This window comes from Centroberyx affinis, unplaced genomic scaffold, assembly GCF_046629955.1.
Source record: "Centroberyx affinis isolate AG114_WGS23_722 - 3 ecotype Tasmania unplaced genomic scaffold, CSIRO-AGI_Caff_v1 ptg002785l_1, whole genome shotgun sequence".
In the NCBI taxonomy this organism is placed as follows: domain Eukaryota; kingdom Metazoa; phylum Chordata; class Actinopteri; order Beryciformes; family Berycidae; genus Centroberyx; species Centroberyx affinis.
Window position 1 is genome coordinate 101777 of NW_027280937.1, and position 10469 is coordinate 112245.

Sequence of the window (10469 nt, forward strand, 5' to 3'; positions counted from 1 at the left end):
ATTTTTTTTTTTTTTTTTAGATCTGTTGAGTATTTTATGGCAAGGATGGGGGGGCTTTCCCATCTGTTGCATCAGCCACAGTCTGCTGCTACTTAACAGGCTAACTCAAAATAGCACAAAGTCCTTTGAGGAAAAACTTGAAATAGAGTTCAGTTAAGATATAGGGTATACGCTGCTTCCCTCACTCCTCTATAGGTCAACTAGAGGTGGAGGGTGTCTGTGCAGGAGGTCATGGCTTTTCCTGTCCTATGGGTCCTTGTATTTCTTTAAAAAGTTGCCCCCTTGCTTCTTAAGTTTGATATTTTTAAGATTTATCAAGTTTATCTCTCTCCAAAACTATTTAATTTGTAAGATTTTTAAGAGCCTCAGTGAGACGTGTCTTCTGTCTCTTTCTTTCTCTCTCCATTATAATCGTATCCACTATCCGATTACAAATTTTGTAACTAGTGTGTGCGATTTGCATATTGTCGTGGGAGAAAGAGAGTTTACAGCAAAGCTCAAGGCTCTCTCTTTGACAAATGTAGTTTTTGTCAGTGTTCTGTAAAAACCTTGCGTATCACCAAAATGTTTGACTCTATGCAATGTTTTTCAATTGTTTGGCTGGTCCCAAGGTCATGAAACATTTTCAACAATTTCTGCTGGGGACAATGCCCAGCTTTCAACACCAGAAAATTAGGCAAAAACTGGGGGAAACAAGGTTGTGCAGGAAACCACTGATATGTATTCTAACTGCAGCAAAATGAATTAGTAAGTCATGATAGAGGATTCTGCTGGGGAAGATCCTGATGCCCTCCAGCACACCGTTACACCTCAGCTGGTGGATGACTAGGAAGTTCTCCATGAGACCTGGACAGATTTCAACACTATTACCATTAACTATACCCTTTGCCTTAATCTTAGATCGTCATTTACATAGAAATCTTGATTGCAAGTATGTGTTAGTAATCCTTTCTTTGACATTAGAGGAAAGGATTAAGAGCAGATATGTTACTGTAATTATCAAGTGAGCACCTCCCATCACAGGTGTTTTGTTTTTCTAATTTAGTCCATGTGTTTATATAAATTACATTTTATATGAATTATAGATATTTTGTGATAAATTACAGATACTTTGTGATAAATATGCTTATGTTTTTACCTGGCGTCTTGGTTTCATTGGGAATCAGGCAACGTAAAAAATGAGGGTGAGTGCTCCTCAAGTTGGTCATCAGTTTGCCCAAGTTCTCCTATAAATTGTAATTCGAAATTAAATGAAATCAGAACGTGGTATCAGAGTCAAGACATTCATATTAAATCAACATGACTCTCATTATCCACCAGAAATAGAGTTAATATCCTGCAATAATATCCAATTTTGCCAATATCACCTGTTTTAATGTAACTGATTGCAAACATCGTCTCAAATGCTGCATGATCCTGTGATCAAGCTGAGAAATTGATCATACTTTGGTAAATGGAAAAAAAAACATGAACGTCTATGAGAAAATACTCAAGCTTTTCTCAACTCATGCAAAGCTGACTTTTTGGAAATGTGAGGTTTCTGTTGGACAGTGACAATATGTAGGCTAACTGTTAGAGACACAAATTTGCATTAGATGGGAGTGGTGTCATCAAGTGAAAGCGAAGGACAGGCCTATATTTAACTCATTATCGAACAGAAATATTAAAGTACAACAGCGCAGATACCTGGAAGGAACCACCCTTCTTCTTGTCATCACCACCGCCACCCTTCTTGCCACCTCCTTTGGCAGCAACAGCATCTGTTTTAAAATATAGCCTATATATTATTATGTCTCACCTGTATATTTAAATCAACAATAATGTTAATACATGCTGAATTTCACTTTTAAGTTGGTTCTTCATGTGAAAATTGCATCATATTAACAACAGTGCACTAGTGGGTCTCACTTGGGTTATATATCATTGAGCACTCAAGTTTAAACAAACAGGGTTTGTGTTTGAATAAGATTAGACCCAATGACAATGAACCCCATCGGTCAGCCCAATCAACACACATTTGTGGCATTACCCTCAGCTGAAGCATGGCATGCATAGAGGTGGGCCAGAAGCTTTACGGAAGACTTCTGGTACAGCTGAACAACAGACTCGTTCAGTGGATCTTTGTTCTTGTCCAGCCAGCCAGTAATATTGCAGTCCACAGTACCGGCATAGTGGACCAGAGAGAAGTGAACCTCAGCCTTGCCCTTGGTAGGCTTGGGCAAAGGCCTTGGTCTTGCCAAGGTGCTGGTCATGCAGCTTGTTCTTGAAAGAGGTGTCAGAGGCCTTGGGGAACATGCACTCTTCAAGGATGGAGAAGATGCCCATGGGCTGATGGAGAGAGAGAGAGAGACAAGAGAGAGAGAGAAAGAAGGAGAGATTCACATTGAGATTAAGAGAGAAAGAGAGATGGGAAGGGGGAGAGAAAGACAGACAGAGAGAGATATCAATTTGATCAAAAGAAGAAAAGCAACACTTAGAGAGTGTGAAATATGTGAACAGAAGTCAATAAATCAGTTCTCTAAAAGAGAGGTTTTTTGCATACCTTCTCAATAAGAAGTCCAGGCAGCCAAGTCCATACCAAAGTCAATGAACTCCCATTCAATGCACTCTTTCTTGTACTCCTCTTGCTCCAGCACAAACATGTGGCGGTTGAAGAACTGCTGCAGTTTCTCATTGGTGAAGTTGATGCAGAGCTGTTCCAAGCTGTTGAACTATATCAAATAGATAATAAATAAATAAACATCACTCCCACATCTAAAACCATTTAAGTGTAGTGTGACCTTTTCAGAAGAAGGAGACCTCTTTTTTTCATGAACATCTTGTCCTGTTTTAAGTGCCAATGTTGGTTGACATTTCTTACAAACAAAAAAAGAAAAAGATGCAGGAATAACTGCACTAAAAGAGGGCACTCTGTAAGTTGAAGGGCTAAGTGGCTGAACCTCAAAGCCGTCTTTGGACTCACATGCCTATTTACGTCAAAGATCTCAAAGCCTGCAATATCCAGCACACCAATGAAGAACTGCCTCGGCTGCTTTGTGTCCAGCATCTCATTCCACAAGAACGTCTTCTCATAGACAGACTTACAGAGAGCCATTGTAGCACTGTTGACCTAAAAACATGGTAATCATTTTAATCGGTAGATTTCTGATTTTCTGAGTTTCAAACACTTCATTTCTGAATTTGAACATGCCCAGAGAAATAACATGAACAGAAATGAACAACAAAGTCACATGAAAATAACGGACACTGCTTTGAAGTTATTTATTCAAAGGGGAGATGTTTTTTTGCATCAGTGTCGACTTAAAATGACGTTAGATTCAGGCGGATACGTTGGTCTCTAGTGATTGGTTAGGGAAAATCGAATCTCCCTCCCCCACGGAAATCGGTTAGAGTGGAGGCAATGTCAGACTGACTAACGAGTTGACAGTTCTGTCTGATATCAGGCAAACCCAAAATATGTGCCGGGCCATATTTTGTTATATAAAAAGATGTTGTCCCCAGCTATACACGCAGATGTGCTAACAATGATACATACTTTTCTCAGCCTGCTCTTCCCATTGCTTCTGCTTAAACTTCATGTTGCCATGATGCATCCCAGCACCAGTCAACTTGTAGATAGCCAACTTCTCCTCAGCACTGAAGCCCAGGATATCGATGGCAGTCTGCATTTCACAAGGAAAAAAAGTCATTCGTTATTAGAGCTTATTTTTGGAATACTCTCTGCAATTCTCTGTATTCTCATAAGTATTTGGACAGTGACACATTGTTTGATGTTTTAATTACCTTGGATGTGAAATTACAATAACTCAGGCTGCAGCTCTTTAACTGTTCACTCCATATGGCTGAAAATACCCTTTAATTAAAGCTGGCTGTCTTTCAGCTCATAATTATTATGCCATTTCATATCCAAAATAATAAAAGTAGGGAGTCAAAACATCAAACAATGTGTCATAGCCAAGATCGAATGGAGCTTAATAAATGACTTACATCTGTGGCAATGAACTCTTCCGTCTCATTATTGGTCTTAACAGTGATTTCACCCTGGCTGATCATAGGATAGTCATAAGGGTTGGTGGTGATCAGAAGAGTCTCTGTAAGAAATGTGAAGGAAAAAAGTTTATAAGATATTAGAGGAAATGCATAATTCTTTCTCCATGTTTTACTTTTTTCAAAGGACATGCAGAAGAGTTTGTCAGCAGTTGGCCACGTTTCCCTAGTTAAATAAATTGGCCACTATTTGTAAGAGTAAACAAAATGCTTGAGATGTTATAGTGTCTCAATTCTTCGTAATCTCTCAAATACATTTATGTTGCATTTCTATATTTAACTTGCACATACCCTTGGACAAGCTGTGATAAACGGTGTTTTTTTCCCCACCCACATGTCCACATGTGTTAACAAATAAATATTCAACACATCTTGCAAGTGTTAATTAAGTTTAAGAGGAGTGTGCTGCATGTATGCCGTTCATGTCAGATCTTGGCAACACGTCGTATTACTGCCTCGTCAACACAGTGATGTATTGAAAGTCAGTCCCATATTACACAAATGAATTGTGTTAACAACTGGACAACATGTGTAGCTATTAACATGTCTTTTTTAAGGCTGCAGAGTTAAGTGGCGTCCCGGTGGTCACATACCGAATTCTTGTGATGTTGTGAGTTTGAATTTGGTTGCATGCCATAACCTCTCTCTCACCCACCTACCTTCCCTGTCGTCATTATCGGCTGTGTAATATCTAGACCAGCACAAATGCCATGAACACAATCTTCAAAAAAAGTACTATTATGTTCCATTGCAAACTCTTTGCAAAGAATGAAATCACGCCCTTCACATGGAAATTCAAACGGCTCAGTTATCTCTTAGTATTGGTACACTTCTTCTTGTCTCTAATACAGTGCAGGTAGTCAGGAAAAATGTGAGAATTGATTCTTTTGCTTCCAGTAGACCTATCATTAAACCTGACCTTGACTGAAGATTTCCCCGGTCTGATTACTTTAATTTAGTTTAATTTAGAGAGAGAAAACAACATGCAGTTCATGTGCGTTCTAATTTATGATTATAAATTATAATTTAAGATATAATAGTTCTGGTAAACTAGCTCATAATTTGCCATATATTATAATTTGTCACTGTTTAATTACAACATAATTGTTGAATAAAGGAGCAATAATTGAAGTGATTACAAAATACATTTAAAAAGGAGGAAAAAACGAGGAAGAAAATGAGGAGAAAAATAAAAGAAGAAATAGTGGCATGCAATGACGTACCAAGAAATTCAGGCTTGTGGCCAGCCATCAGCTGGTAGAAAATGTGGTCACTCTTGACTTCTCCAGCAGATCTGTCGAGTTCATAGAAGATATTTGTTAAAATGCTGTGGAGGGGCAAAGTTTCAATTTCAAGAAACATTTTACATTTTAAATTTGAGGTATTGGGTTTACATCACTTGCATTTATATCAAGGATAATATAATACAACCTCATTATGATTCACATAATTCCAGTACAACCTAGCAAACTGAATAGACCTTATGAACAGAAACAATCATGAGAGATTCAGATTTGCGTTCAATTACTTATTCTCATATTCACCTTTTCACATCTTCAGGTGCAAATCTGAAAATAGGTTTTGCCTTAACTCCCAAACTTAAAAGGGCTGACATGTTTCAATATCAGCTGAGGCCAGCTTGCCAGTAGATCCGAAATGGATTCTGATGAATTTTCCCTAAACCACCAGACAGACAATTCAGTATGAGTCTTGGTGATATAAAGATCATCAAGAAGCTTCTGTGGAGCTCTACAATGTAACCATCATTTACTTGGCTGCAATGATTTGGTCCTCCAGTGGCCCCTATGACAGGTTCATTAGGATTCTGACCAAAAAGAATTGGCACCTTATAACGGCTTGATTTACATAGGCACAAAAGGCCTGGTTTTGTTGATCAGATCTCCCTGATTACACAACCATTAGAAGATAAAATCTGTGCCAAAAGGGGTTAGAAATCAGACTTTTCTCTTCCTGTGTAAACTGAACCAGAGATAATTTGCTATTAATCCTTCACTCAATATTTACCTGCATTTTGCCAGAGGTAGCCTCAGCCTCCATGCCTCTAGCCACTGCGATTGTTGCAAAGTACTGGATGACACGCTTGGTGTTGACAGTCTTTCCAGCACCAGATTCTCTACTGGAGGAGACAGAATTTAGTCACAGTTCAGAATTTATTCTTAAACCTGATGAGACCCAACAGGAATCATCGTAGACCTCATGAGACCCAAACATCCCCGATCTGACCAGACCAGATCAAACAGGTATGGATCAGATTGTCCTGCATTTCTTCTTTAAGTTAGAAGAAGAGACCAGAATAGGTCTGCAATAGTAGCAGAGATTTTGTTTCAATTTAACTACAATTCTATGATGACAATTTTATTTAATTTTGTCGATGAAACAATACATTCTTATGTATTGCACCATATGTTAACACAAGATATCAGGCTTTTTAAGAGTGTAGGAATGCAGAGTTGGGCAGAAACATGGTCAGAAAGGGGCAGATCATACCACATATAACCTGAAAAATTAGAATAGACTTCTGACTTCTTCATTTGACTTCTGGATATGAATCTGGTTCCCTAACAGCTGCAAAGGGAGTTTTACTTCTTGAACTAGCCTACATTACTCTCTGCTGATAGGGAGGTGAGGAGTTTTAAGAGAGAGGAACTCGCATAGATCACCCATGACGCAAAAAGCTCTTTGAGGTTATACAGCACAGCGGCTTCATTGAGGTGGGTCATCATGGCCATGTCCTCAATTTTGTTGAACTTTGGAGGATTCAGGGGATGGATCGTGTCATCCTCCTTCACTGTGAGGCTCTGTGAAAAAATACAGCGACTGAATGGACTCAAAATCACCATTACCCTCGCTTTTAAACTGACTGTAGCTCAGTCCAAAAAGTTCTTTTTCAACTGTATGTAACAGCGTTTGAAATTAACATAGTCAAAATTATGGTAAATTTTGACTGTGCCCAAAAAGGAAAGTAGCCCAGCCATGTTCAATCAGTTTTTTCTAATCTAAAAACAATATTAGCTGCTAAGAAATTAAATGTACTGGTGAAATTCTGAATCTGCTTGCCACTGCAGCCAGTGGACAAACAAGTCAGTCTCATGTGCTTGTGTGTGTGAGTAAATTCAATCCAAAATGTATCGACTTACCTTTCCACACAGGGTCTCGACGGTGGCTTTTCCACTCTCTCTCTTGATGAGTTTGCCCTTGAGGTACACCTCTTCAGGATCAGCCACAAAGTAGGCGGTTTTGGCATCAAATAGAGTCTCGATTCTCTCCTTCTCAGGCTTACGGAGGTAGATGGCCACGGGGCCATAGGCCTTCATCTCTGCGTCTGTGCTCATGATGGCACTTTAGTGGAGACTGCTGTATTGGAAAGAGAGACAAATCTGTACCCTATATTCACTTTGATATAACTTTTTGGTCTGAAAAATTGTGAGGTATCATCTTGACTTGACAACTTTGAAAAGAAAAATGCCATACAAATAGATTCATTAATATTATCAGTGCTTGAGGCCACATTACTATGCCTGTACATTATAGTTTACATTCACTTGCAGGTTATTTTTAAATGGTAATTGATCATGTAATCGTATGTTAATGAATAAGACTTAATAAAACTGATGAGCATCACACAAACTCAAACTCAAACAACAGCTCAAACTTACTGCAATTGTTTTATCAATTATCAATCTATTTTGTTGCATACTGTATTACATCATTTTGTTGTTTGATTGATTGTTGATTAGTTAGATCTAGGTAGGCGTGTTCTCTGTATAGTCCTTTGAGACATGCTTGTGATGAAGGGCTATATAAGTACACTTGACCTGACTATCATTAATGAAATATCTCATGGGAGTTTCTCCTTGTCATCAGTTTAGGTTCTAAAGTTGGGGGGTATGGTTTCCATAACGTGGGCGTTGTGAAGCCCTTTGGGACTGTAACAGTGATTAAGGGCTATACAAATAAACTTGACTTGATAGCTAGTTAATTGTGGTGTGGTTTTTCCATTACCTTACCTCTGAGCTCAACAGAGAGGGGAAGTAATAAGATGTACTCTCCAGATGCTGTGAAAGAAAAGTGGAGATATGTGACCAAATGTGAATAAAGCCATGTCTTCTTGTTCCCCTTCAGTTAGAAATCACTGAGTAATTAAATGAATGACTAAAATTTTGGTGTAGCAACAATACAGCCTTCACCGAAAATTGCACTCATTGCAGCACTACAGTAATTGCTGTAGTGATTTACAGCAAACGCTACAGTCATTACACGACAAGATTAAACATAATGACATCATGTCCATGATGGTAAATGCACTCACCTGAGTTGGGTGTCGTTCAGTTCTTGGAGGAGTCCACAGCTTCCCCTTATATAGAGGGAGACTGCCTGTTCAGCAGGAGTGGCTTTCTCAGTTGGGTCAAGTATTCTCGTCATCTTGTTGCTTGTCTTGTGACGGTGCCAAATACAGCACAAGAAAGAACATCCTTTCTCTTTTTCTCCTGTGATGCTTAGCATCATCTTAATGCATTGACTCCTTAGGCTATTTGAAGTTACATGCAGACTTCAATGATATAAAATACAATAAAAAAACCCATACATTTACATAATCAATTTTTAAAGTATAATAGTGTACATCTGATGTACTGTAGGATCTATACAAGTGACTGGCAATTATTGCACTGATACAACCTTGTAAGCAATGTGATCACCATCAATCTTAACGTTAATGGATGTTTAACTTCTCAGGCAATTAAGCTGCAAATATAGCTACCTAAATTACATTAAACATGTCAACAACATTCCCATTAATTATCATACATTACTATACAATACTTCACATCTGATATATCTTCTTAACATATGACAATAATCAATATAATTTTAAACACCCACATTATGTTGGCTTTGCTTTGAAAAGGGGACATTCCTTTTGAAAAAAAATTAAATAAAAAAATAAAACATTACGGCACTGTCAACATACATCAGTAGTATTTTTTTTTTTAATAAATATCAGGTAAAGCTTTTATTTTACCCATAAAAATTGAAAAATCCCGGTAATGTCCAGAGTGGGATATTGGATAAGTGGGACATAATTTGAATGGTTTGTGGACTATTCCCAATAAACAACATTGTTGATTTAAAGGATATTACAGTTTGACACTTTGTGTGTGTAGCAGCTGTGGTTTTGGAGCCGCATCCAAATGTGACTGATATATATAGTTGAGTCCATATGAATAGAGAATAATTTCCACAATTGTGATTGATGAAAAGATTCAATGCATTTACTCCTCACTTTACTATTCAAAATATGAATCTTTACACCTGCAGGATATTATTCGAGAAATTTTATTCCATTGACTGGGCATTGTTCTAACACTATTTAAGCTGAAGTGTGACATTGTTATATATGTTACAGAAATACCGAGCATTCTTACCTTCATTAACAGGCTTGTATAAACTAATTATACACCAAAAAAAATACCGGCCATATGTTAACAGCAAGATCTCTGAGCTATTTGTTACCATGAACAATGTCAATGGGTTTTTTATGACTGGCCATTTAGCTATGCTAACATTGGCACACGTCTTAGCTTTGAAGAAGTTTCTAGATGTTACTGGTATAACGTTGCAGGCCACACACACATCTCAGATTTCTGTAATAAAGCTGAAGCTAACCGTCATTCCATAAATGTTCAAGAGTATTATATAGCTCTCTGAATGATCAAGGGAGGTGGCAGGAGAAGCTGGAGTTTATGATTAGTGAGTATATGTTGTAATGTGATCAACTGATTGATATTACTTACAGGTACGACATAGAGGTAAAATTATTAAAGCACGTTTACCTGAGATTTTATTTCAATCAGGAGAGACTAGGTTGAATGCTCAAATGAAAAACTTTATTCATGACATGAAACATGATGGAAACTTTGTAAGCTCCATGGAGGAACTCCTCCCATTCGTGAAGTTAGGAGTATATCTGTGGATGGATGTAGGAATTAGGAAGCCCCGCCCCCCTGGGGAGTTCCTCTGCAGCCTGGACGGTGGTGGTGATGGGGTGGAGGAGGGACGAAGGTAAGCACAGCGACTGGAATGACAGCAGCATACAGCATAGTTCTGTGAGTAGCACAATAGCATAGTAGGTGACGTGTTTATACTCCCGTCACTTAGACAATTGGCTCTTTGAAAAAGTGAGGGAAGTGACGGCTAACTCTGATTGGTTCTCTGGAAAAAGAGGAAGAGTGTTCACCAACTCTGATTGGGTAAAGAGAAAACATGAAGGAATGATTAAGGCTTGATTTGAATTGTCTTCCTGATTGAAATTGCGTAATACTTCACTAGTGCAACAACTTGACTTTGTTTGACAACTAGTCACTTGACCCTGTAAAACAACAATGAAAGTTGTCAAGAGTAAC

The 10469-nt window shown here is 38.2% G+C and overlaps 1 pseudogene; it reads right to left on the bottom strand.

The window, feature by feature from the left end:
- LOC139657933 (myosin heavy chain, fast skeletal muscle-like) overlaps positions 1-7400 on the bottom strand; it is a 29476-nt pseudogene extending 22076 nt beyond the window's left edge.
- Between the last annotated feature and the right edge of the window lie 3069 nt (positions 7401-10469).